A 23,035-nucleotide genomic window follows, 5' to 3' on the forward strand; every position below is an offset into this window, starting at 1 on the left:
ACTTCAAATGCCCTGAAGGAAGCCATTAATTCCCAAGGGTGGGCAAGATCACTGCCTGTTCTTTTTAATCAAGTCGGATTTTTGTGTAGTGGGTATGCTGAGGTGTGGTGAGGAAGTGTGCATGGTGACAAGACTGACACGTATGTATGTGTGTGTCCCCAGCACAGTCACACGGGTCCCCTGTGAGTGGTGCCCCCAGAGTTGTTCCATGGTAGCCCTGCATGTGTGTCCAGTAAGCCCACAGAAAACGGGCCCAGACGCAGGACTCCAGGCTGGGGCAGAGCCGAGCATCCCACCTCAGCCCAAGCCCTACAGACCTGTAATTGCCTAGGTGGCTGGTGATATCTTATCACAGGGCCCGACCAGGCCTCCCAGACGTGCCTTCAGACTTCCCAGAATAGGCAGCAGGAAGTGTTCCAGATCTCCCATCAGTGCTCCTCATATCAAGCTCAAAGCATGGATCTGAGTAGGAGAGAATAGGCCTTCATGCAGGGCAGAGACCTGCACCCACAGAGTTCTAGGGGGAGTCAGGGGGAAGGCCCACTTCCCTGCTGCCCAGAGAGGACTGAGCCATCCCCCGAAGGAGAGACGGCTGCTGGGCCACAGTCCTGCAGAGAGAGATAGAAAGTGGCCATGGCAGCCCCTCTCCTGTTGGCCAGTTTCCTACACTGATAAGCACGTAGGAAACCTTTGAATGTCCCCAGCAGGAATGCCCTGCCTCACCAGAGAGTAACTGTCAGTCTCCTACATTTGCAGAGCTCCAACCCCACTGAGGTGCCCCAGAGACCAGACTGTTGGGGCCCATGGGGAGTGGGAGTGGGCTGCAGCTGCCTCCCTGCTTGGCATGATGCAGGTGACAGGGCTTATCGAATCAGCATGGAGAGTGTCCCGTAGGAGCTCTTGGAGTCTCCCTGCGGAGGTGCAAGTCCTGGCCGGCTCTGGATCACTGCCTACCTGGGCAGATGGAGGGGCCCCCTGACAGACACCTGCCCCGTCTCCCCTCTCTTCTCATCAGGGTCCAGCTCAGAAACTAGAACAACAACAGAGCTTCTCCCAGTCCAGACACGTGGTCAGTCAAAGCAGTAGAAGGTTGGAAAGACATGAAATGGGGCAGCTGCCTCTGTGCACCCCACCAAGAGGCCCACATCCCACACCCTAAGGCCAATGGATGGAGTGGGGAGGGGCTGCCCTGGCCTGCAGCTGCCAGGTCCAGGGCATCACACAGTGATGGAGCCTCCCAGGGTCCCTGCTGGGTTCCTGCCCAGGCCGGGAAGCCCTGGGGCAACCCATGGGAACATCTTCAATTTTAACCAAGAGCTCCAGGTTCCCTACACACGGTGCTTGAACCAGAAGTAGCCCCATCTGGGAGTGTTAGCTCCTCTGGGAGTCTAGCCTCCTCTCGCAGCATTTCAAAGGGTTCCCAGAATACTACTAGATGTGCCACGTGAAAAAGCTGCTGTGCTCACATGCATCTGGAACCTTTGAGCTTAAATGAAACCAATGGGTTTCTTCTGAGCAGAAACATCTCAGAGCCTTTATTTCACATGGTAATACGCATCTCAAAAATCCAAGAGGAGGAGAGATTAGGGTGTTTCATGGACTTTATCACAAGACTGTGGTTTCTTGAAATCATTGGGGGACCTGCTTCCATACTTGATACTGCCATCCGCTCCCACTCACAGGGGCTCCAGTGAGCTGCAGGAGGCTCATGGGGCCCAGGGACCAGAGCTGCACTGTCCTGAAGGTCGCCACTAGCCACGGGCCGCTATTTATATTTTAAGTTACTAAAATTTAATTTAATTTAAAATGTAGCTTCTCAGTCACACTAGCCCCATTCTTTTAAAATTTCTATTGGAGTATAGTTGCTTTCCAATGTTGTGTTAGTTTCTACTGTACAGTAAAGTAAATCAGCTAGACGTATATACATATATCCCCTCTTTTTTGGATTTCCTTCCCACTTAGGTCAACACAGAGCACTGAGTAGAGCTCCCTCTGCCATACAGTAGGTTCTCATCAGTTACCTATTTTATACACTAGCCCCATTTAAATGCTCAGTGGGCACATGCGGCTAGTGGCAACCTTTCTGAACAGCACAGAGAACACTTCCATCACTGTAGGAAATTCTATTGGTCAGTGCTGATGAGACTCTCAGGGAGGCTAGGAGACAGCCCAGAGCCACACAGTAATTCTAGAGAAGAGCTCTGGACTTCTGCCCTATCGAGGAAGCCAAGAACAAGCCTCCCTTGAGGCCTGAACAGCCATGGGGCACCGGCCACTGAGGCAGCCTCTACCCGAGTATTTCACAGGGATTTCACGGGGATGGCAGCGAGGGGCACACTTCCTCCACCCAGGGCCTGACTGCCACTCTCTTGTTCCCTCCCAGGGCCTTCTTTCCCAACTCCTCCCCAGGCCTCACTGCTGCTGGATGGGGAAGGAGGGGCTGTGCTCCTCTCTCTCTCTCTCTCTCTCTCTCTCTCTCTCACACACACACACACACACACACACACACACCCATGCTCCCCAGAGGAGTCCCAGTCCTGGGATGCCCTCCATGCCAGGTGACAAGGCAACTAAAACGTTGCCTCTACCCCCAGTCAAGGCCCCACGCCAGCAGCTTGACTGAGCAGCCCTGGCTTTGGGATTTGAGCAGGTTCCAGAAGCTTTCTCTGCCAGGACTCTCAGCATTATCAAATCCCTATTCTGGGGGTGGGAGTTGTAGAGCACCCAGCTCTCTCCTTCATCCAGGGAACAAGGGATACTCTGTTTCCACGCCCCTCCTTCCCCCAGGGCGATGCCACAGGCTGACACCACAGGCCTCCCTCAATGTTGGCTATTTGGGAAACCAAGAAAGGGGCTGTCTTCCCTGGGGACCTCCAGACTCCTTGCTGCCCAGGCCAGTCCTGCTCTGAGGCTGGAAGTCTGGGAGGTCGGGGAGCTGGTCTGGGGGTTGACGCCCAGCAAGCAGTGCCCCAAACCCCTGCCCGCTGCTTCCTCAGTACATCCGGGAATAGGCCCAGGCACCGCCCGCTCCCTGCCGAGGGACACTGCAGACCCAGGGATTGGACAATCTGCCCCTCCCTCTCAGCTCCCTGGGGACTTGGGCTCCATGCAATGCCCAGAGCAGCCACCAGATCTCCTCAGGCTCCTTGCGCCTGTCCTCAGATCTCCAGGCTCCCCTTAAGGCTTCCTTCCCCGGGGGGCGTCAGCCCTGTCCCAGGACAAGGGATCCTGGGCACTCCCCTCCGGGGGAGCTTGCTAGGCTGGGGAGCTAATCTCTGTAGGAAGCCAAGCCCGCGACAACATAGACACCCCACGTGGTGGTCCTGTGCTGCCTCGATGTAGGTCAGTGCACACATGGCTGTGGACTGGCCCTGCCCAGACCCGGGTGCTCAGGAAGTCACACGGTCTGCTCAACGTCAAGAAAGTAGAGACCAGTTTAGCCGCCTACCACTGGTTCCATTTGGACCCCAAAAGGGCCACCATGTCACAGAACTCCCGGGGTCACCATTCACATGACAGTCCACATAAACAACGCCTCCTGGAGTTGTGCAGGCTAAGCTTGTTGACCACATGCAGCAACCCCAGAACCAGGCTGATGGGAGGGCACATCCTGAGGAGAAGCCTCGCTGTCTGCGTTGCACGGCAGCGCAGCGAGTTTGCCCCTCCTCCCCAGGAGCTGCTGCTTCAACCCAGAGTCCGGCCCCAGCCAGTTCCTCAATGAGCCCAGCACAGACCTTTAGCAGGAGACGTGGGGCTGGGAGAGGCCGAGAGCCTCATGGTTCTTCAGCTCTTTCTCTAAAAAGCCACGATTTGAATCACAGGAATACTCCTGTAGTCCAAAAAGCACTCTTATAAACTCATAAGAAGGCAACAACCCAAAGGAAAAAATAGGCATAAGGACACAGAGGACACAGATAAAAACTTAAAAGAGCACTGCAACATGATGCCATCTTTCTTCATGGGAACAGGAAAGACTGACACATTTTTATCACACTGAGTATTGGTGAGGCAGTGGTGGGCCTGGCACCTGCCTAAGTGGGAAGGCTACTTGGTTATTGCCATCACAGCTACAAACACGCATCCTCTTTGACCCAGCACTTCCACGGTTGGGAATTAGCCCACAGATACACTTGCCTATGTGTGAAAGGGTGAATGTACCAGATCATTCACTGCAGCATTGTTTATGACCACAAATACCCAAAACAATCCATATGATGATCAAGAAAAGACTGATCGGGCTTCCCTGGTGGCGCAGTGGTTGAGAGTCCGCCTGCCGATGCAGGTGACACGGGTTCGTGCCCCGGTCCGGGAGGATCCCACATGCCGCGGAGCGGCTGGGCCCGTGAGCCATGGCTGCTGAGCCTGCGCGTCTGGAGCCTGTGCTTCGCAATGGGAGAGGCCACCACAGTGAGAGACCCATGTACCGCAAAAAAAAAAAAAAAAAAAAAAAGAAAAGACTGATCCGTTTGAATATGGTTCATACAGTAGAATACTGTGTCACTACTAAAGCAGATTGAGAGCCGTCTCCCTATACTAACAGTAAGTGATCTCCAAGATATGTTGTTAAGTGAAAAAAAACAAAGTGCAGGACAATATGTTTAATATGCCATTTATGGCAGAAAAAAATTGCATTCGTATGTGCTTGTAGGTACATCGACTACTTCTGAAAAGATATACAGAAAAGTGATGGCAATGGCTACCTCTGGGAGGGGATGGGGGAAGCAAGGGGGTAGAAAAGAGACAATTTTCCCTGTATATCTGTTTGTACCTTTTGAAGTTTTTCCCACTACTTATGTAGTCTTTTCAAAAGATAAATGAAATAAAATATAATAAAGCTCCCTTGGGGTGCACATTTCCCATTTCTCAGCCCTCAGGCTGGTCCAAGCTCCACCCTCTCATAGATTTCCCCCAAATTGCTAGTTTCCCTCTGGCCCCATTAGACCCTGCAGACGATGTGGAGACAGCCCCCAGGAACTCAGATGGAGGAACGAGTGGGGTGCTGCCCACCTTCAGGGGAAAGAGACAAGGCCAGAGCCAGAAGCAGACTTTTCTTCTTTTCTTCCAGCATTCAGATTTCCACAACTGACTTTTTTCCCACATTTTCTTATTGTGGTAAAAACCACATAACATAAAATTTACCATATTAAGCATTTTTAAGTGTTCAGTTCAGTAATGTTAAGAATGTTCACATTATTCTGCAACAGAGTTCTAGACTTTTTCATCTTTCCACACTCAAACTCTATGCCCATGAAAAACCGATCTCCCCCTCCTTCCCCTCCAGCCCTTGGCAACCACCTTTCTACATTCTGCTTCTATGCCCGAGGCATGATCCCTGCTGGGAAGATGGGCCCAGGGCCAGAGTTCCCAGGGGGTCCCGGCACAGTGTACACACACCACTCACAGCTCAGGCAACCCCATCCTGTCCTCCATACATGCAGCATATTTTCAAGGTTGAGAGCATGGACATTCCAGCCTTCCACTCACAAGGCTGTATGTCCCTGGGCAAGTCTCAGCCTGTTTCCAGCTCAGTAAAATGTCAACTCACTTATAGTCATGGTACCTTCCTTTCCATGGGATTGGATGTAGTCGAGCATATTAGATGAGTAGCCTGGCCCATGATACAGGCTCAGCAAATGCTAGCTTTGATCAACATTATCATTGGAGAAGCTCACATCTTAGTCTCAGTTCTCCGGATCCGTGCATGTGTGCATCTATCCATCTACCCATCCATCCATCTGTTGCCTGTTGTCCTATGAAGGACGCCCTGTCCTGTGTAATGGGGAAGGGTTGAGGTCACAGCCTTCCCAGGACCTGAACATATATTCCTTGAAGAGAGAGGAGTAAGCCTGTAGGTCACCACAAGTCCTCAGGAAAATCGCTGCCCTCAGAGGTTCCTAACCGGTGATCTATGGAATTGGAGCAGAACCAGGCAGATGGGGCTGTTTTTCCTGAGAAAGGCTCCTACGGGTCCTCAAAGGGGCCACAATCCATCACAAGTTCAGAACCCTCCTCCACCTGCTGCCTGGTACCTGACAGCTTCTGATTGCCTTGGCCTACCCTCCATCTCCCTCCTTGAAAGGTGGGCTCTCCACCAGGGCTACCCATTAAGACACAAGCCCAACAGAGCACAACCCAGGCTCTGGACCAGGTGGAAGTGGGTCTGGGGTGACTTGTTGGTAAGTAGTGCACTGGTGTGAGTGTGGGTCCATCCCCACAACACATCACCTCTGGGGGAATGAGCACATTGATCCCCTGGGCCCTGAAAGCTTAAGATGTGATCGTGGTGAGCTTCATACCACACTTCCAGGCGCTCCAGCCCATTACTGAAGGGGGATGCTTCCAACGGAGCTTGGAAAGAGGTGCAGTAGAGTAGACCTGGCGGTGAAGGGAAATATCCATTGTGTAGCCCATGGCTTGGCAAGTGACAAAACAATGTACTGTATGGCCTCGGTTTCAGAAAAAAAGCCAAAATGCATATATGCATGGAAAAGAAAGTCTGAAAGAAGAACATCGAAACCTTAAAAGGGGGGGACTTCCCTGGCGGTCCAGTGGTTAAAACTCCGGGCTTCCACTGCACGGGGCATGGGCCCAATCCCTGGTCAGGGAACTAAGATCCCACATGCCGCATGGCATGGCGAAAAACCAAGCGAACAAAAAAACCTTAAAAGAGGCCAACTCTGGATACTGGAACTATAGATTATTTTTATCTTATTTTCTATCATGAATGTGTATTATATTTTAACTCTGCAGTTCTCAACTGGGGGTAATTCTGTCCCCAAGGGGACATTTGGTAACTTCTGGAGACACTTTGGTATCACAACAGTGGGGGAGGGGTGCATGTGGGCTACTGGCATCCAGCAGGTAGAGGTCAGTGATGTTGCTAAGCATCCTACAATGCACAGGACAATCCCTGGTAACACAGAATTATCTGGCTGAAGTGTCAGTAGTGCCGAGACTGAAAAACCCTGAGGAAAACGTCAGAAGTCTCTCTAACAGAGAGACTGGGGTGGGGCAGCATGAGGCACTGCAAGCCGAGTTAGCCTGTCCCACGGGCCGAGTGGCAACCCCTTCTCACCCACCTCTCCATGTCTGAGTAGACATATATGGGCTCTCCAGCAGGCAAGCTGTGGCCTGGCCAAGGGGCCAACGGCCCCCTCTCAGGAAGCTGTGAGTTTCCTGGGGCCCAGACTATAGCTGGAGGTTCACAGCTCCCAGCTCACATTCCCATCAGCTTCTCCAGTTTCACCTTTTCCCAAAGCCCATCCCTGTCTAACGAGAAGACCTCGACACATATCAACACTGTCAGAACCCTTAACATCGCTGCAATCACTGAAACCCCCAAGTTCTCAAACGTCCCGTTCCCAGCGTTTCGACAATGGCATCCTGTTTTCTTTTGGAAGGAAACCCAGGTTGGATTGATTAACAAATACAATCATTATTTAACCTCAGAACTTGGTTTTGAAATTAATTTACAATAAAAGAAAAAGTCCGTGCTAAATAATCTTTAATTATATGTTAAGGGCTCAGAATGGAAAACATTCAGGATCACAAGGGCACAACCAAGCTCATTAGCTCTGTTTTTGCTTCTCAAGTATCCCTACTGGTACTCACTGAGGGTCCAGGCGGAGAAAAAGGCTTTTAAAATCAGACCGTTGAGAACTTCACCCAGAACAGCCACAACACAAAACTCTTTTAAATAAATCTTTGGATGATGAAACGGTGAGGGTGCATTTACACTGGCAGCTAGGCACAGGCATAGGGAAGCCATCTCTTCCTGGAAGCCCACAGCCTCCTCGGTTCACCAGGGAGAGTTCATTCATTCCAGTGGCTCGAGTGCACTTGGTCCCTGCCGCTCTACACACCCCCACCTATGGAGGGGCTGCTGGTGGGTGGACCTCAGCGGTGCCCCTCTGGGTGGTAGCGGGACAGGAGCAGCAGTGTATGTTTGTCCGGAATAAGGGTCACAGCCATCAGGGAGATAGTTGTCTCATTTCCCCTGCAACCGGGGCTCCGGTTCCTGGGGACTTTCCCACTGGAACCTTCACAGGACAGGTCTCGCCAACACAAGGATTTCTTTTTCTTGGACAATCCTCTGCCAGCCTCTGACACTGCTCCCCTCTCACCCTCCAATCCTCTGTGCCTGGACAGGTGGTGGTCCCCTGTGTGGCCCTGACCACCAGCCCCATCTCCATCACATGAAGATCCTTGGCCCCAGGCCTCTGAGGCTTCTTGAATGAGCTCGGCCCAACCTTATCCTTGGAGGTATCTGCAGCCTGCATAAGTAGGGGGTTCAAGTCATGGTGACCAGGGCAGGCTCAGTGCCTACTCTCACTCCTGGAGTCTCCCCCAGAGAGACTGAGGCACTGGGGAGGGAGCCAAGTCCGAAGGGGCCAAGTTTGGGTCCATAAGGGACAGGAAAACAGCCCAGGTGGGCCGCACTGGATTCAAAGTTGTGTTTGAGGGCCTGTGATTCCGGGGCCTATATTTCTTCAGGAGCAGGGGGCAAGCCAGACAGGGTTCCAGGCTCAGATCCTGCAGCTATGATGAGCAAGACAGTCAGATGCTGCTGAGGCTGCCCCAGCGGGGGTAAAATTCTGAGGCCAAGGAGAAATGGAGCCTCATGAAAAGAAGCCGTGAGAGGGAAAGGAGAGGAGGAGGGGAAGTGAACAGACAGGCAGGAAAGACAGAACTCATTGAAACTCACCAGCTCAGAGCCTGCAGTGCTTCAGGTTGAGGCCAGACTCTTCGAAGTAGGGCTTTTGGGGAGACTGTAATTTGGGCCAGTCAGCATCTGCCTGAGCCTGGCTTAGGGGACTGTTCTGGCTTGCCCTCTAATCAGCGCAGAATTGCCCCTCGAAGGGATCAGCCCTTTACGTTACCAGAAGTTAAAGGCCTCCTGCCTCTTGGGGCCCTGAAGGCCCATGGGGGTCCCTCTCACTCCCTTCCTCTCCACTTCCCCCATTGGCTCATCTTCTCATCTGAACTACCTGGCACAGCTTGAGTAGAGCAGGGCATCCTGTCTGGGAAGTTTCCAGGGGCTCTGCCAGCTGTTAACCAGCCTTCACACCCTCTCCCTGGAGTCAGCCTTTCCCAGCTGCCTCCCTCACCTCACCAGAAACTGTTGCCAAGGCCCAGGGGTCAGGCCCAGTGGGAAGGGGGCTGTCCCACATCTCCCAGGCCTTGCTGGTACAGCCCGGCCCCTTGGCTGGCCCTGGGCCAATCCAGCAGGCTTTGTGCGTCCAGCCCTGTGCATAGGCCACAGGTGGCGTCTTTCATTTATTAATTTAGACTTTATTCCCCACCTACTTCTCATAAGGATCTGAGGCCCCTCAGGGAGTACTTAGTGCCCAGGGGTACAGACTCTGACACTGCCCAGGGCACATTTCTAGAAGGAGGTGTCAGAAGAGCTGCCCAAAGCCAGGGCTCTCTCTGGGGGCAAGCTGGATCAAGAAAGCATTTGCTGGAGGACACAAGCCAGCCAGAGCCAAGTCCCCTGCCTTCACATCTTACTCAGCTGGGCTTTGAGGGCACCCAGTCATTTGCATAGCATTAGCATTTATTTGCATACAATGCAAAGGGTGGAAAACCCCTCCCCAACAGTGGGCCCCAAGATTACAGTCCCTAATGCTTTGCTCCCATATCTGTAGCACCCAGTGGTAGGCAGAGGATCCTGCCTGCGATCTGGGCCTCCTACCTAGAGGTGGCAGCCACTGTGAAGGTGGTAGCAGCAGCAGACACAGGCCTTGAAAAACAAGAGACTTTCACATGTGACTCACACACCAAGCACTAAAAGCAAAATTACAGTGTGAAAACCAGAGATAGCAGAGCCTTTTCTGGGGAATCCCCTCCAGCTCCCTTCTGTTTCACTCCTTTAAAAAGCCCTGGCACCACCCAGCACTCTGGAACCCTCCAGGAAAGTGCCATGCGTTCCCAGCCATGACGGGCAGGGGCTGTGCCACCAGGCTGGGTTCCTTGATGCCCTCTCCTGGGCCTCTGGGTAGGAGCAGAGAAATAGGCAGAAGTGGATTTAACCCAGGATGTGTGTTAGGAGCTGGGGGGTCATTTGAGACCTCTGAGCAGTTGCTGCCTTCCAGGCCACAGGGCTACTTCACATTCATCTTTTCCCAGCCTGGATATCTCATTCTAATCCATTCTGTGAGCCATCCCATATCCCTCCAATAAACTCCTATTCTGCCCCCAAATTACCAAAGCTGATTTCTGTTGCTTACAAGCAGTAATCCCAACTGGCACATTCCCCATGACGGCAGAAGGCCCTGAAGTCCTTAGCAAAGATCATCTTCAGCTCCTGACACACCCCAGTGATGTCTGCCATCCCCAAGAGAGCAGCCTGGCTCCAAATCCTTCTCCTATCAGCTACCAGTATCCTGACCTTGGAAAGGCACTTCCTCCCTTTGAGGCTCTAGTTCCCTCACTTGCAGAATGAAGCTGCTAATCAGGAAACATAGGCTTGGAGTAAAGATTCCATGAGATAAGCACAAGCTGAGGGATGAGTGGGGACTCAGCAGACCTTAATTTCCTTTAATTGCCATATTTGCAGTCATACCAACGTTCTATTAATTCTTCTGATTACTTTATGTCGTTATTATTTTCATTGTTATTGTTAGAGGCAAGAATAACATGGTACACTCATGCATTATCCTGTGAAGTAGGAAGGCAGTCATTACTGTTCCTCACTTTACAGAGAAGGAAACTGAGGACCAGAGAGAGTGACTTAGAGGGCAGGCTCCCAAGTCAGATTCTGTGGGTTCAGGTCCCATCCCCATCACTAACAAGCTTTGTGACCTTGGGCCAAGTTACCGGTCCCCTCAGAATCTCTGTTTCCTCATCTAATAAAATGGGGGTAATAAGAGTGCCTGCCTCACAGGCTGGATATTAGATAACACCAAGGAATTATTACTCATTTTTTTTTGTATGTGATAACAGCTTTGTGGTTATTAAGAAAATGTCCAGGGCTTCCCTGGTGGCGCAGTGGTTGAGAGTCCGCCTGCCGATGCAGGGGACACGAGTTCATGCCCTGGTCCGCGAAGATCCCACATGCCGCGGAGCGGCTGGGTCCGTGAGCCATGGCCGCTGAGCCTGCACGTCCGGAGCCTGTGCTCCGCAATGGGAGAGGCCACAACAGTGAGAGGCCCACGTACCGCAAAAACAAAACAAAAAACAAAATGTCCATGTTTTTAGAAATACATACTAAAGCATGCAAGAGTGAGATGACATTATATCTGGGATTTGCTTTAAAATATTTAATTAAAAAGAGAGAAAGAAAGCAAAGGAAGGAAGGGAGGGAGGGAGGGAGAGAGGGAGGAAGGAAGGAAGGAAGGGGGAGGGAGGGAGGAAAAGCAAAACATTTGTGGTAAATCTTGATAATTGTGAAATTGGGACGATGGGATATAGGTGGGTTCATTATACAATTCTCTCTACCTTTAAGATTTCTCAGTATAAAGAAGACCCCACCTGCCTCATGGAGCTGTTGTGAGGCTTCGGCTGTGCTGGCCCACAGGAGGCACTCAGTAAATGCCAGGTGACATTCTTACCGCCATTACTGTTGCTACTATCCTTCCAGCTTGAGCAGCTGAGCCGGGGTAGAGCCGGGCCTCGTGGCCCTGTCACTCTCGGGGCAGCCCTCACCGTGGGACCTCACCAGCTGTGTACCACAGGTCTGTCAGCAGCACTGAAGGTGGGGCTCAGACCGAGGCTCAGGAGCAACTGGAGGCTTCCAAGCTCTCGTGCAGCCTGCCACCCCCGTCAGGCCCCGTGTGAACGATTCTGCTCTAAAAGACCCCCTTCTGGGGCTCAGTTGAACCTGCACATCCGGCCGCCAGGCCTGCTCCAGAGCCCAGGTGAGAACCCTGTCACAGCTCCCTGATAACTGAGGGAGGTGAATTATGCCAGTGAGACCGAGCGTCTGTCCTCTACTCTAGTATTCGGTGGGGGCAGCTATAGCGAGAGGCGGGGATCCAGTGTCCGCGCGCCAACCTCCTTGCTTCCCACCCCTGCCGTTCAGACACAGCCTCTTCCAGATCCAGCCACCAGGGGGCGCTGTGCGCGGGTCCGGCTGCTCCCCAGCAGGATCCAGCCTCCCCACCACTGGGAGGGAGGAGGCTGTGGAAGCAGCCGCCTGGTCACCCGAGCCGGCCCGGGCAGCGAGGGCGTGAACTACTTGTAATGCAGCAAGCTCCCAAGCCCCACTCTACCCCGAAAGTGTTTATTTACACCTGCATTTTTTTTTAATGACATTAAGTGGTTTATTTTTTTATTACAAAAGCAGCTCGTGCTCAATATACTAAATGTGTGCTTTGGATTTTTGTTTATTTTGCTGCACGTTTCACGATGTCCTGAGCTTGGGGCAGGGGGCTCCTAAATTCTTTGAGCTATGGAGTAGAGGAAGGAGCGCCAATGATTTGTGAGACCTGCCTCTCTGGGCCTCTTTCCCTGCCTGCACATTCAGGGGTCCTGGCAATCTCCTGAGTCTCTCTGAGCTCTAGCCATCTGGCTTTCCTCAGTGCTCAGGGCTGGTCCAGGGAAGAAAGGATGACGAGCACCTCCTAACCTTTGCTCCAAAGGCCCCCGTCCCTGCCTCCCATCTCATTGCCCTCCAGTGCAGCTCTGACCCCTCCTCCAGGGACCCTCCCTGACCACTCTGGTCCTCACTGCTCTCCTACCCTCTGAGGCCTGCACAGCTAGATTCAGCTGTCTGGGGCCTGGAGTTACACCAGGCCCTCGTCCATACAGTGGAACTCTTTAACTTCCCACTGACGATCCCCCATTTTCTGGGGGCTCTGGCACCGGCAGTCAACAAGACAGTCCTGGTCCTCTCTGTGCCGGCACCACAGCTCAGCTCCCTGACTAGCCCGTGAGCTGGTGACCCCTGGGCACCTTTGGGACTTTCTGTGGGTGTAAAGGGAAGACCAAGACAGCATTTCCCACGCTGGTATGCCGTGGGTCTGTCTCAGGTACAGGTCTCAGCAACCAAAGGGGTTTCAAGTGCTTTCCCCCTACAGATCTGAATCTCATCTTTGAACACAAAACGAAAAATTAGAGCTCAACCACAAAAGCAAGAGTAGTTCTAGAACCAGCCAGGTCCCGCCCCTACTATTTTGGAGGGGGAGGAGCTGAAGCAAAAAGCCTTGGAACTTCTGTCCTTCCCGGTTTGGGGTCCCGCGTACAAGGCTCAGCAGGAGGCCAGGAGTATTTCTCTGGCTCCAAGGTGGAGGTATGAATTCAAGTTAATCTCTGAGAGCTCTGCAGTCCTGCCCTCCCAAAACTGGCTGCCAAGCGCTAGCCCCACCGTCAGGATGGAAGGGCCATCCCAGCCCCTGCCTAAGGCCCAGAATCTGCTGCAATGGGCCAGTGGCTATGGCCCAAGTGCTGCAGCTGCAGAAACCCCCGCCCCAGCCAGAGCAGCTGCAAATTTCGGAAGGGGAGTTTTCTGCTTAGACCTAGTCCCGCAATGAATCAGGATGAGCAGAGGGGCCCCACGAAAGCCTTTTCCCATCCCCTATTTTGTCAGGCTCTGCCATGTGCCCATTTCCCCAGGGCACTACAGGCCCCAAGAAGTAAGTTGACTTGTTTATGGTCAGTGGTCTCAGCTGTGCTAGAAGCTTCCCTCAGCAGTGGGGACAGCCCCGAAAGGGGGAGAATGTTGGAGAGAAAGAGAAGGGGTGGGTCACGGCACCAAGGGGGCTTGTATGTGCAGGGCTAGAAGAACCAAAGCCACTTAGAACAAGAAAAAGAATTCCCAGTTCAAAGGGGTGCCTTCTCCCCCAAGTGCTGCCCTCAGAGCTGGGTCCACCCTGGTGGCCCCTCAAGCCTGTTAGAGGCAGGGACAGGGAGAGGAGGGAGGCAGGGGAAGCTGCTTTTAAACCGCCTCCCACCTACCTCCTGCTTCAGCATCTTCCAAAACCACAGGCTGAGAGGAGAAAGAAAAGAGGAGAGGAGAGAAGTTCCAAAATTTTATTAAAGACAAAGCTTGACCAGAAGGGGAAACCCTTTAAGATATCAGTAATAATAGAGCAGTGAACAAAAAGTAAAAACAGCAGAGCTGACAAGGAAAACCGCAGTTGTCATCAGAGGCCCACCAGTGATCCAGAGGCGAAGAGATGTACTTTCACCGCTGCAGAATGGAGACTGGCCTTTGGGACAGTGACTTGGAATCACCTCCCTGGCAAAGAGCTTCTGACTGCATGGACCTGTCTATCTGACAGCCAGGAGAGGCTGGGAAAGAGCTTGGCATCCCTGAGCCTCCTCATCCCAGTCAGAAGCCCCAGAGGCTGTAGCTCTGTGTCCCAGTAGACAATAAGGCCATCTCCCCTGACGGTTTCTGAGGAGTACTTCTGTGCCGAAGGAGGCCATGGGGGAGCCTCCAACCGCGAGGGATTCCTTCTGTCCTCCCACTGTCCTCACACAAGGACAGGGGAGATGTCTCTGTGGGCTGCGGAGTTACTGATAATTTGGAGCCCCGGCAACCCGGGTTTGAGCTGTGTGACCTTGGGCAAGTCACTTCCTCTCTCTGAGCCGCAGTTTCCTCATCTACCTCTCAGGGTTGTTGTAAGGATCAGATGAGATAACAGAGGGGAGGGAATTTTGTAAACAGTGAAGTGCAGTGTCTGGAGACTTCTGGAATCCAACAGGTATTTATTGGACATCTGTTCTCTGCCAGGCCCTGGCTCAGCCCAGGGCACACAGTCATGAGCAAGAGAGAGGAGTCCAGCTGGGACAGAAGAGAAAATGGGAGTGAGCAGGACACCTTAGGCCCACAGCCCCACACCACCCAGAGAGACTGTGTCCTTGTCCAGCTCCTGTCCCTTGTCCCTGGAGCTTGTCTGGGGTGGCCCAGCTCCCTCAGCAGTGTCACCGCCAAGGCAAACACTGCCAGCCCAGAACTCTGGCTACTTCCAGGCCCCCTCCTCCCCATCATGGAGATTACTCAGCTGGAGGAAGCAGGGCTGTAATTTGTAATCGGAGTCACCCAGCAACGTTTCCACAAATTAGTCAGAGAAATCTCTCCCAGGCAGCAGCCACGAGAGGGGGCTTCCAGCCTGACCAAGGCGGATGGGGGTTGGGGGACGCCTCTGACCCCTTCCTGCCCACTGATCTGTTGTTACCCTGCTCTCATTGGCACCTTACCTCCCTAGAGAGGCTGCAAACCCGTGGGGCAGCAGAGCCGAGTGACGGAGAGCCAGACCACCCAGAGTTTAAACCTTCACCCTGCCTCTCATCAGCTGTGTGACCTTGGGCAAGGAACTTCACCTTCTCAGATTCACTTTCCCTAATTTCCCTAATAATAGTAGTTTCAACCTCATTAGGCTGTTGTGGAGACTAAACAAGGTGATTGATATAAAGACCTTTGCACGGTACTAGGCTAGGCATAGGTGAGTTTATCAATTAATTTTTATCTCTTTAACAAATACATGGTACTTACTATGGACTATTATGGACCACAAACAATAACTCACTTCATCCTCACAAGAACCGAATGAGGGAGGTATTATTATCTTTCCGTCTTACAGAGAAAACTGAAGCACAGAGAGGTTAAGTGACTTGTCCAAAGTCACAGAGCTACCAAGTGGCAGAACCAATATTGAAACCCAGGCTCTCTCCTCTCCTGCTTCTTCCCGTCTTTCTCCTCAGCCCCTGGTTTTAGAAGTTGCAGCAAGAGAGGGGAGGCTGATTTAAGAATAAGACCCCTCCCACCACCAAGCTCTGTCCTCCGTGACCCCAGCAGGCCTAAGGCAGGTACCTGGGCACAGAACAGCCTCCAGCTCCATGATGTCAGCCACTGAACTAAGCTGCTGCCTCAGAAAGGTGACTCTGTGGTTATTAACCCCCTTGAGATCAGCCTCTTACAGCAACACCCTCTCCCCTCCAGCCTCCAGCCCCAGTTTGGAGCCAGAAGTATCCAAGCTTTTGCTCTCACTCTCAGACACCTGCGGTGGACTCAGATGGGCCAGGGAGGGGCAGGCCCACTCAGGAAGTACAAGGGACTGCCCACAGCCTCAGAGGAGCCTCAAGGGTAGAAATGCCCTCAGTGGCTTCCCTCCCTTGGAAGCCCCCAGCCTCTGCTCATACACCTCTGGTGACAGGGAGAGCTCACTTGCTCTGTTGGTGGCCTGGGCGGCCCACGATTGGCCAGTTCTGCCTGGTAGACGTGCTTCCTCAAGCCAGATGAAATCTCTCCATGTAATTTCCTCCCATTAGTCCTGCCTCTGCCCTCAGGCGCCACAGGCCAGCTGGCTCCCTCCGGCCTGCAGACATCTGGAGATGGCCATCTCTTGGCAGGAGGAGTCCCTACTCAGGAGTCCCCACTTGAACACTCAGTGGCCTCGGCCTGGCCTCAAAAGGCAGGGTTCCTGGTGCCTTCCCCACCTTGGTTCCTGTTCTCCACTCATGACTAGCAGGACTGCAAGATGGCAGGACAGCCTCTGCTAAGCACTTTGAAGGGCTGGTCCTGAGCTCAGCCCTGCTGGCTGGGATCAATAATAATAATTGAAACTGGTCGCTACTTAGCAAGAACCTACTCCACACGTGACACTGTGCAAAGTACTTTACAAGCAGGAACTCATCGCATCTTCCCAGCTTTTGAGACAATACTATCATTGCGCCCACTTAACAGATGAGGAACCGAAGGCTCCAAGAAAGAGGGGACTTGCCCAAGGTCCCACCCACAATGAGTAATTGCAGAAGGCCTGGTTCACACACAGGCTGTGAGCTCTAAGCCCCTCTCTTGACCACCAGACAACACAGACAGCAGTCAAGGGACAGGAGACTCACTCACAGGAAACAGAGACTGAACAGCTCAGGAGCAGTTGAGGGGTTCCAATTCTAAAGGCAATGGGAGTCTGGAAGGGAGAGAGATCCCTGTGGACCCAAGTAAGTGGGAAGGCTTCCTGGATAAGGGAGAGACCAGAGATGAGCCTTGAAAAAGCAAGACATCTCAGACACTGCAGAATTCCCAGCTAACAAACCAATGGGAATAGCCCCTGGGAGTTTGAGGAACTGAGGTGGGTTGGACCTTTGCCCAACAGCCCCATCCCATGGGCAGCAGGCATTTATTAAGCGCCACAGTATGCTTGGTCCATATTAGCACTCAGCAATGGCACAGATGAAGGTTCCGTGATTCCAAGAAGCTGAGACTCCAGTAGGCCTAGAGTGAAGCCTGGTTAGAGCTGTAAAGACCAGTTTGGGGTGCAAGTGTTGCTAATTTCCTCCATATCAGGGACACAAATTGGAACATGTTCTGGATAAGGAGTGCCCATCTCTGCCTCCTGAAACCAGGGATACCAGCATTTCCCAAAAGACTTTCAGGGGAGCCACGTTCTTTGGAAAATCATACATGGAAGAATAGTTTTACGGTCAGATAAGTTTGGAAGGCACTTAACCAAAGAAGGCTAGACAGGACTTTCCTGGAGCAGGACTTCTCAGAATCTTTACTGGCCGTGTACATTGGGACTGGCAGTGACTCCAGGGTCTGGCCCAGGTCCCCTTTAATCCTCCCTACCTCCCATGTCCTGTTGCTCCTCCCCCCGCCCAGCTGCTAGAAAAGAGGGGGCACTCTACTTGGGGCACTGAGCCAGAAAGCCTTGAAGCCCAGTGCAGGATGGTGGATGACGCACCCAGGAAGTAGTCTGTCCTAGGAGAGGAGGTAAACAGGGAGAGCTGGTGTCTGGGGAGGTAGTACTTGGGAGAAATTGTCCCAGTTGGTGGGGGGCTGAGGGGACTGTAGGAACTGGGGCATGAAGGTGTGCCATTCTGGGCAAGGCTCAACAGATAGCCAAACTCTCCCCCAGGATCCTGGCTCACCTAGGCCCCAGAGACCCTATGGGGTCAAAGTTCATCACAACCCAGAGTGTGGGCTACTGCCCCACCTCCTAAATTCTACTTGCCTCCTAGGCTGACTTTCATCCTCCAGAAGCCCTCCGTGTCTACCATGACATGCGTACAACAGCCATGTTTCCAAACCCCTGGCTCCTGGGAACTCTATTGGCCTGATGTCCCCCGCAAGACGGCAAGTTCCTAGAAAGCGGGTACTGGGCTTGCTACTTTCTCCCTGAATTCTAAGTGGTCACTGCTGTGAATGAGTCACCCATCCATCTATCCACCCACTCATCCATCCACCCATCAAGTAAGTCATCCATCCAAAAATGTCTGAGCACTGCAGTTCGCCAGCTCTGTGTCACACCCTAGTGATAAGCAGCAAAGCCCTGACAGCCCTGTTTCAAAGAGACATCGAATGGTACTTTCCTGGTAAGACGTTCATACGTCCACGTGTCTCGGGCCGTTCCCACACCCCAAACAGGAGCGAACGTGGGCACACTCTTCCGTGAAACTGCCGGCGACTCTCACATGGACACTGGGCCTCAGTGTCCCTCACTTCCTGTTGCATTTGGAGTGCCTCTTGTCTCTCACCTCTGGACTCATCGCCACAGACTCCTCACTGCATCCCTGAAACTAGGTAAGGGGCACTGGGCCCGGAGAAGGCAGTTCACCCAGCAGGCCAGGGGTGGAGCTGGGTACGGGACACAGCCTCCCACTACTGAGCTCCCGGGAGACCAGTGCGCCCTGGCTGCACAGTGCTTGGCACGCAGCAGCCACTCCCAGCTTGCCTTTGCTGCTGACACCTTGGTGCCTCTGACTCCAGACCCCTTCCTGTGGAAACCCAGGACTCTTTATTCCTCTGGGTGAGCAAATCCCAGCCCCATTCACTGGGAACAATAGCTGGTCCCATGTGGGAAATTAGCCCCGGGAAACTGTCATAAGGAGCCCTCTGAACCTGTGGGGCAGCTCTCTTTATAATCTCACCACCACTACGACCCCTCAAGCCAATTTGGCCAAACTTCCTTGGGTTTTCATCAGGAAAAGCTAACATCGAGCTTCATTATTAACTATATTTTAAGAGTAATTCTCGGGCTTCCCTGGTGACGCAGTGGTTAAGAATCCGCCTGCCAATGCAGGGGATACGGGTTCGAGCCCTGGTATGGGAAGATCCCACATGCCGCGGAGCATCTAAGCCCGCGAGCCACAACTACTGAAGCCTGTGCGCCGAGAGCCCGTGCTCCACAACAAGAGAAGCCACCGCCATGAGGAGCCTGCACACCACAACGAAGAGTAGCCCCCGCTCGCTGCAACCAGAGAAAGCCAGTGCACGGCAACGAAAACCCGATGCAACCAAAAATAAATAAATAAATTTATATTTTAAAAAAAAGAGTAATTCTCGGTTAGTGCAATAATTGCGGGGGAGGGGGTCTGGGGGAGAAACACAGAAGATTATAAAGATGGAAAAAATGACCCCAAACCCTGTTGCTTCATTTTATTTATTTATTTTTTAAATGTATTCGTTTATATATATTTTTTTGGCTGCACTGGGTCTTTGTTGCCGCCTGCGGGCTTTCTCTAGTTGCAGTGGGTGGGGGCTACTCTTCGTTGCGGTGCGCGGGCTTCTCATTGCAGTGGCTTCTCTTGTTGTGGAGCACGGGCTCTAGGCGCGCAGGCTTCAGTAGTTGTGGCTCACGGGCTCAGTAGTTGTGGCATGTGGGCTCAGTAGTTGTGGCTCGCAGGCTCTAGAGCACAGGCTCAGTAGTTGTGGTGCACGGGCTTTGTTGCTCCGCGGCATGTGGGATCTTCCTGGGCCAGGGCTCGAACCCGTGTCCCCTGCATTGTCAGGCGGAGTCTTAACCACTCTTGCTTCATTTTAAAGGCAGCTGCCAGAGCAGTCACATCCCAGCAATTGTGTGTCTTTGCCATTCTGCAGGCCACAACCTCCCACATGTACAGACACACATGCACAGACGTGCAGTGAAACTACACAGAGTTTTCAGAGAGCAAACTGTGTTTCTAGTAACAAACCAGTCTGACTCTAGGACGTGTGACCAGGCTTTGCCCCGAGAGAGAAAGCTCCATGGGAAGTGTTCCTGCCTGGAGCCAGCAGCCCAGCCTCCAGGCAGCGTTCAGCAAGCCCCGACAGGATGCCAGGCGGCTGGCGGGCAGGAAGAGACCCACTCTGAACCTCTCTCCCCGTTGTAATTTACCAAATCCATCTGGGGCTCCTTTGAGCTGTTTTCTGGAAACACCACATTTCAAGGGTCTCCCTGTTAGAAAAGGTCAGAGAGTTCATGCGGGCCTTTCATGTTAAAGGAACTTGAAAGAAAAGGAAAGGAAATGTATATTTTCAGCCTTAGTTGTGATTAAGTGAGCTCAGGCCATGAGAACATTTAGATGATTTACATGACATTACATGAAGAGCCAATTAGCCTAACAACTTCTGAAAAATATCTAGCTCAAGAGCACCCATTTATTAGAGTGCTTGGAATGTGCTGGGTGTTGTGCTAAGCTCTTTCCTAGGATACATGAGTCATCTCAGCCTTGCTCCCACAGTGTGAGGCAGGCTCTGGGGTGACACCCATTTTACCCCTGAGGAAGCTGAGGCTCAGAGAGGGTCGGTGATTTATCTGCGGTCCCCCAGCTAATAAATGACAGGGCAGGGATGGAAACCAGGTCTGTCTAAATCCAAACCTAGAGCTCTCTTGTTCCATCCCTCAACCCTTAAGAGCTCTGATTTTGTCCTGCGTTCAGCATCTGATGACAGCGCGATCCACCTGGTTCATTTGTGTGAAAATGAAGCCTGGGCTGCGTGAGTCCAGAAGATTCTGGGGCCTCCCTGCAGTTGGCCCTGGTCCCCAAACTCCCTGGTCACCTCCAGGAGGGGCAGCCACAGCAGATCCCACTCACCACACCACAGAGGAACCCCAGGGCCTATCATCTCTGTTTGGGATCTGAGTCAGCGCCCAGAGCAAGCAGTCTAGGGCGAGCCCAAGGGAGAGATGGTACGGGCTGAGGTCTGTCTGACTCAAGGCAGATGCTCTGGGCCCTCTCAACCAGCAAAGGGCTTGAGCCACCCTATTCAGACCAGCCAGGAACTTTCCCCAATCCTCCTGGTGGCCCCTGTATGCAACGTGAGCCACCCAGAAAGCTGGGATTCTATTAGTGACAGCTCATTCATCAGCATTTGTCTGCAAAGATCACAAGGCAGATAAGGACACCCTCTGGAATTTTAGAAGTCACCACACTAGAGTGTGGTGGTTAGGGTAGCTCAGGAGTCAGACTGCCAGGGTTCAGAATACTAATACCCTCACTTCTAAGCCGTGAGACCTGCAATGACTTATTCAACCTCTCTGAGCTTTTTAGTTTCCTCATTCATAAATGGGGATAATAGTCCCTATGTCATAGGATTGGTATATGGTGAATAAACGAGATAATGTGTGTGAAGCTCTTGCCATGATGCCCGGCACATAGCAATCACTCAGTAATATGAAGTCACTGTGTGGATGATGGATTCAGCGCTGACCAGACAAGGGGCTGCTGCAGAGGTGGGTATATATCTTATGGGGACAAGCCTGAATACCTTTTCCTCTCTATCTCTCCAAGCGCTACAGAGCCTTCCAGGCCCAGACGAAATCCGCCTCCTTCAGGAAACCAGCCTGACCGTTCCAGCCACATTGATCTCCCCATATCTGAGCTCCTTCTGCCCATCATCTGTACAGATTAATACAGTAACAAACTCGGCTCTAGTAATTTCTGAGCTTCTCAAACAGTCAATGCCTCCTGGAGGGCAAGTCCTCATTTCAGCCCCTCCCTTCTCCACAGCCTGAGTCCAGGTATAGGGTAGAGGCTCCCTCAGCAAGCCTTCAGGCTGATTTCAGTGTGGCTGTGGATGTCTGAGCCTCAGCTTCTCTCTCCCAACCTTACCCCACCTCACCCCTCTGTTCTCCCTACTCACCCACCCCCCTCCCCCGGTTCCACCCAGCAGGGCAAGAGGTTGGGGCCATGACCCCATAGGGCAGCAGATCCCAGACCTTAGGATTTCACAGCCCTATACAATGTCCAAAGAAATTTGGGGTGGCAGAGAGAACAGAGAGTGGCCAAGTTTTTCTTTTGCCAAATAAGAATATTTAAAAAATCAATTCTTACTATGATTTTAGTAAAGAAAGGCTGTTTTCATCCCAATAGAACAGAAAGTTCATAATCTCTGATTAAAGGCTAATACTTTAAGCTGAAAAAAATTTAGCCTTATTGAGAAAAACAAACCAACCACTTCACTGTTGCCCTGACTTCTCTCCTTTCTCCATGGAGAAAACTTCAATCCCCACTGGCCTATGTCCACTGTGACGGCATGGGTCTTCGGACCTTCTCCTGGAGGAAGGAGGCTCCTGCTAAGCTGGGGTCACCCGCAAACAGAGGAGGACCTCCAAAGCCTTTGGATTAGGCAGATTTGTATTCCCATTCAACTTCCCAGAGGACGCTCAATCCAAAACCAGACCCTGCAGCCTCAGGGGCAGGGGATGGGGGGAAGCTGTGGGCCCCTCCTCCTGTACCCTCTCCCCTCTCAACTGGGCCAAGTCAGGCTGGAACAACCCTCCCCCACACACACACTCTAGAGAGGATGAGTGAGACTGAGCAGCAAGCTCACAGCCAGGAAAGGAGCCAGGGGAGACCTAACGGGCAGGGTCTTCCCACATCTCCGTCACCAAGCTGAGCACCAGTGCCCAACCCCCTCCCCCCGACCCCCACCCCCACCCCGCCTCGCCCCTCCAGCACCGGGAAGGGAGGAAAATTGGGCACTCTAGCCCTGAGGTGGGGGGGCCGAGGCGCCCCGCTGGGCGGGTGCAGATAGGATCTGAACGCAGAGAAGGGCGGCCGTGGCTCTTTGATCCGCAGCCAGCGCGGCTGGGCCTGGACCCGCAGGGGCGGCGCGGCCCTCTTCCGGCCAGGCTTTGCGCCGCTACAGGACTCCTGTGGGACTCTGAACCGGACACGCGTCCAAGACGCTCTGGCCTCCTAAATACCCTCTGCACCAGTTGCTTTCGGGAGACGTGGGAACGTCTACACTGAATCCAGCACCGAAACCTGCTGGATTTACTGCACCGCGATCCGAAAGGGCCGGTGTCTTTCCTAGATGCAGTGGCTGAGCTGAGGTCAAGTGTGCTGAGGAGGCCCGCGTGGACATGACACAAGGTGCCTGGTA

This window comes from Pseudorca crassidens, chromosome 3 (genome assembly GCF_039906515.1).
Source record: "Pseudorca crassidens isolate mPseCra1 chromosome 3, mPseCra1.hap1, whole genome shotgun sequence".
Taxonomy (NCBI): Eukaryota; Metazoa; Chordata; class Mammalia; order Artiodactyla; family Delphinidae; genus Pseudorca; species Pseudorca crassidens.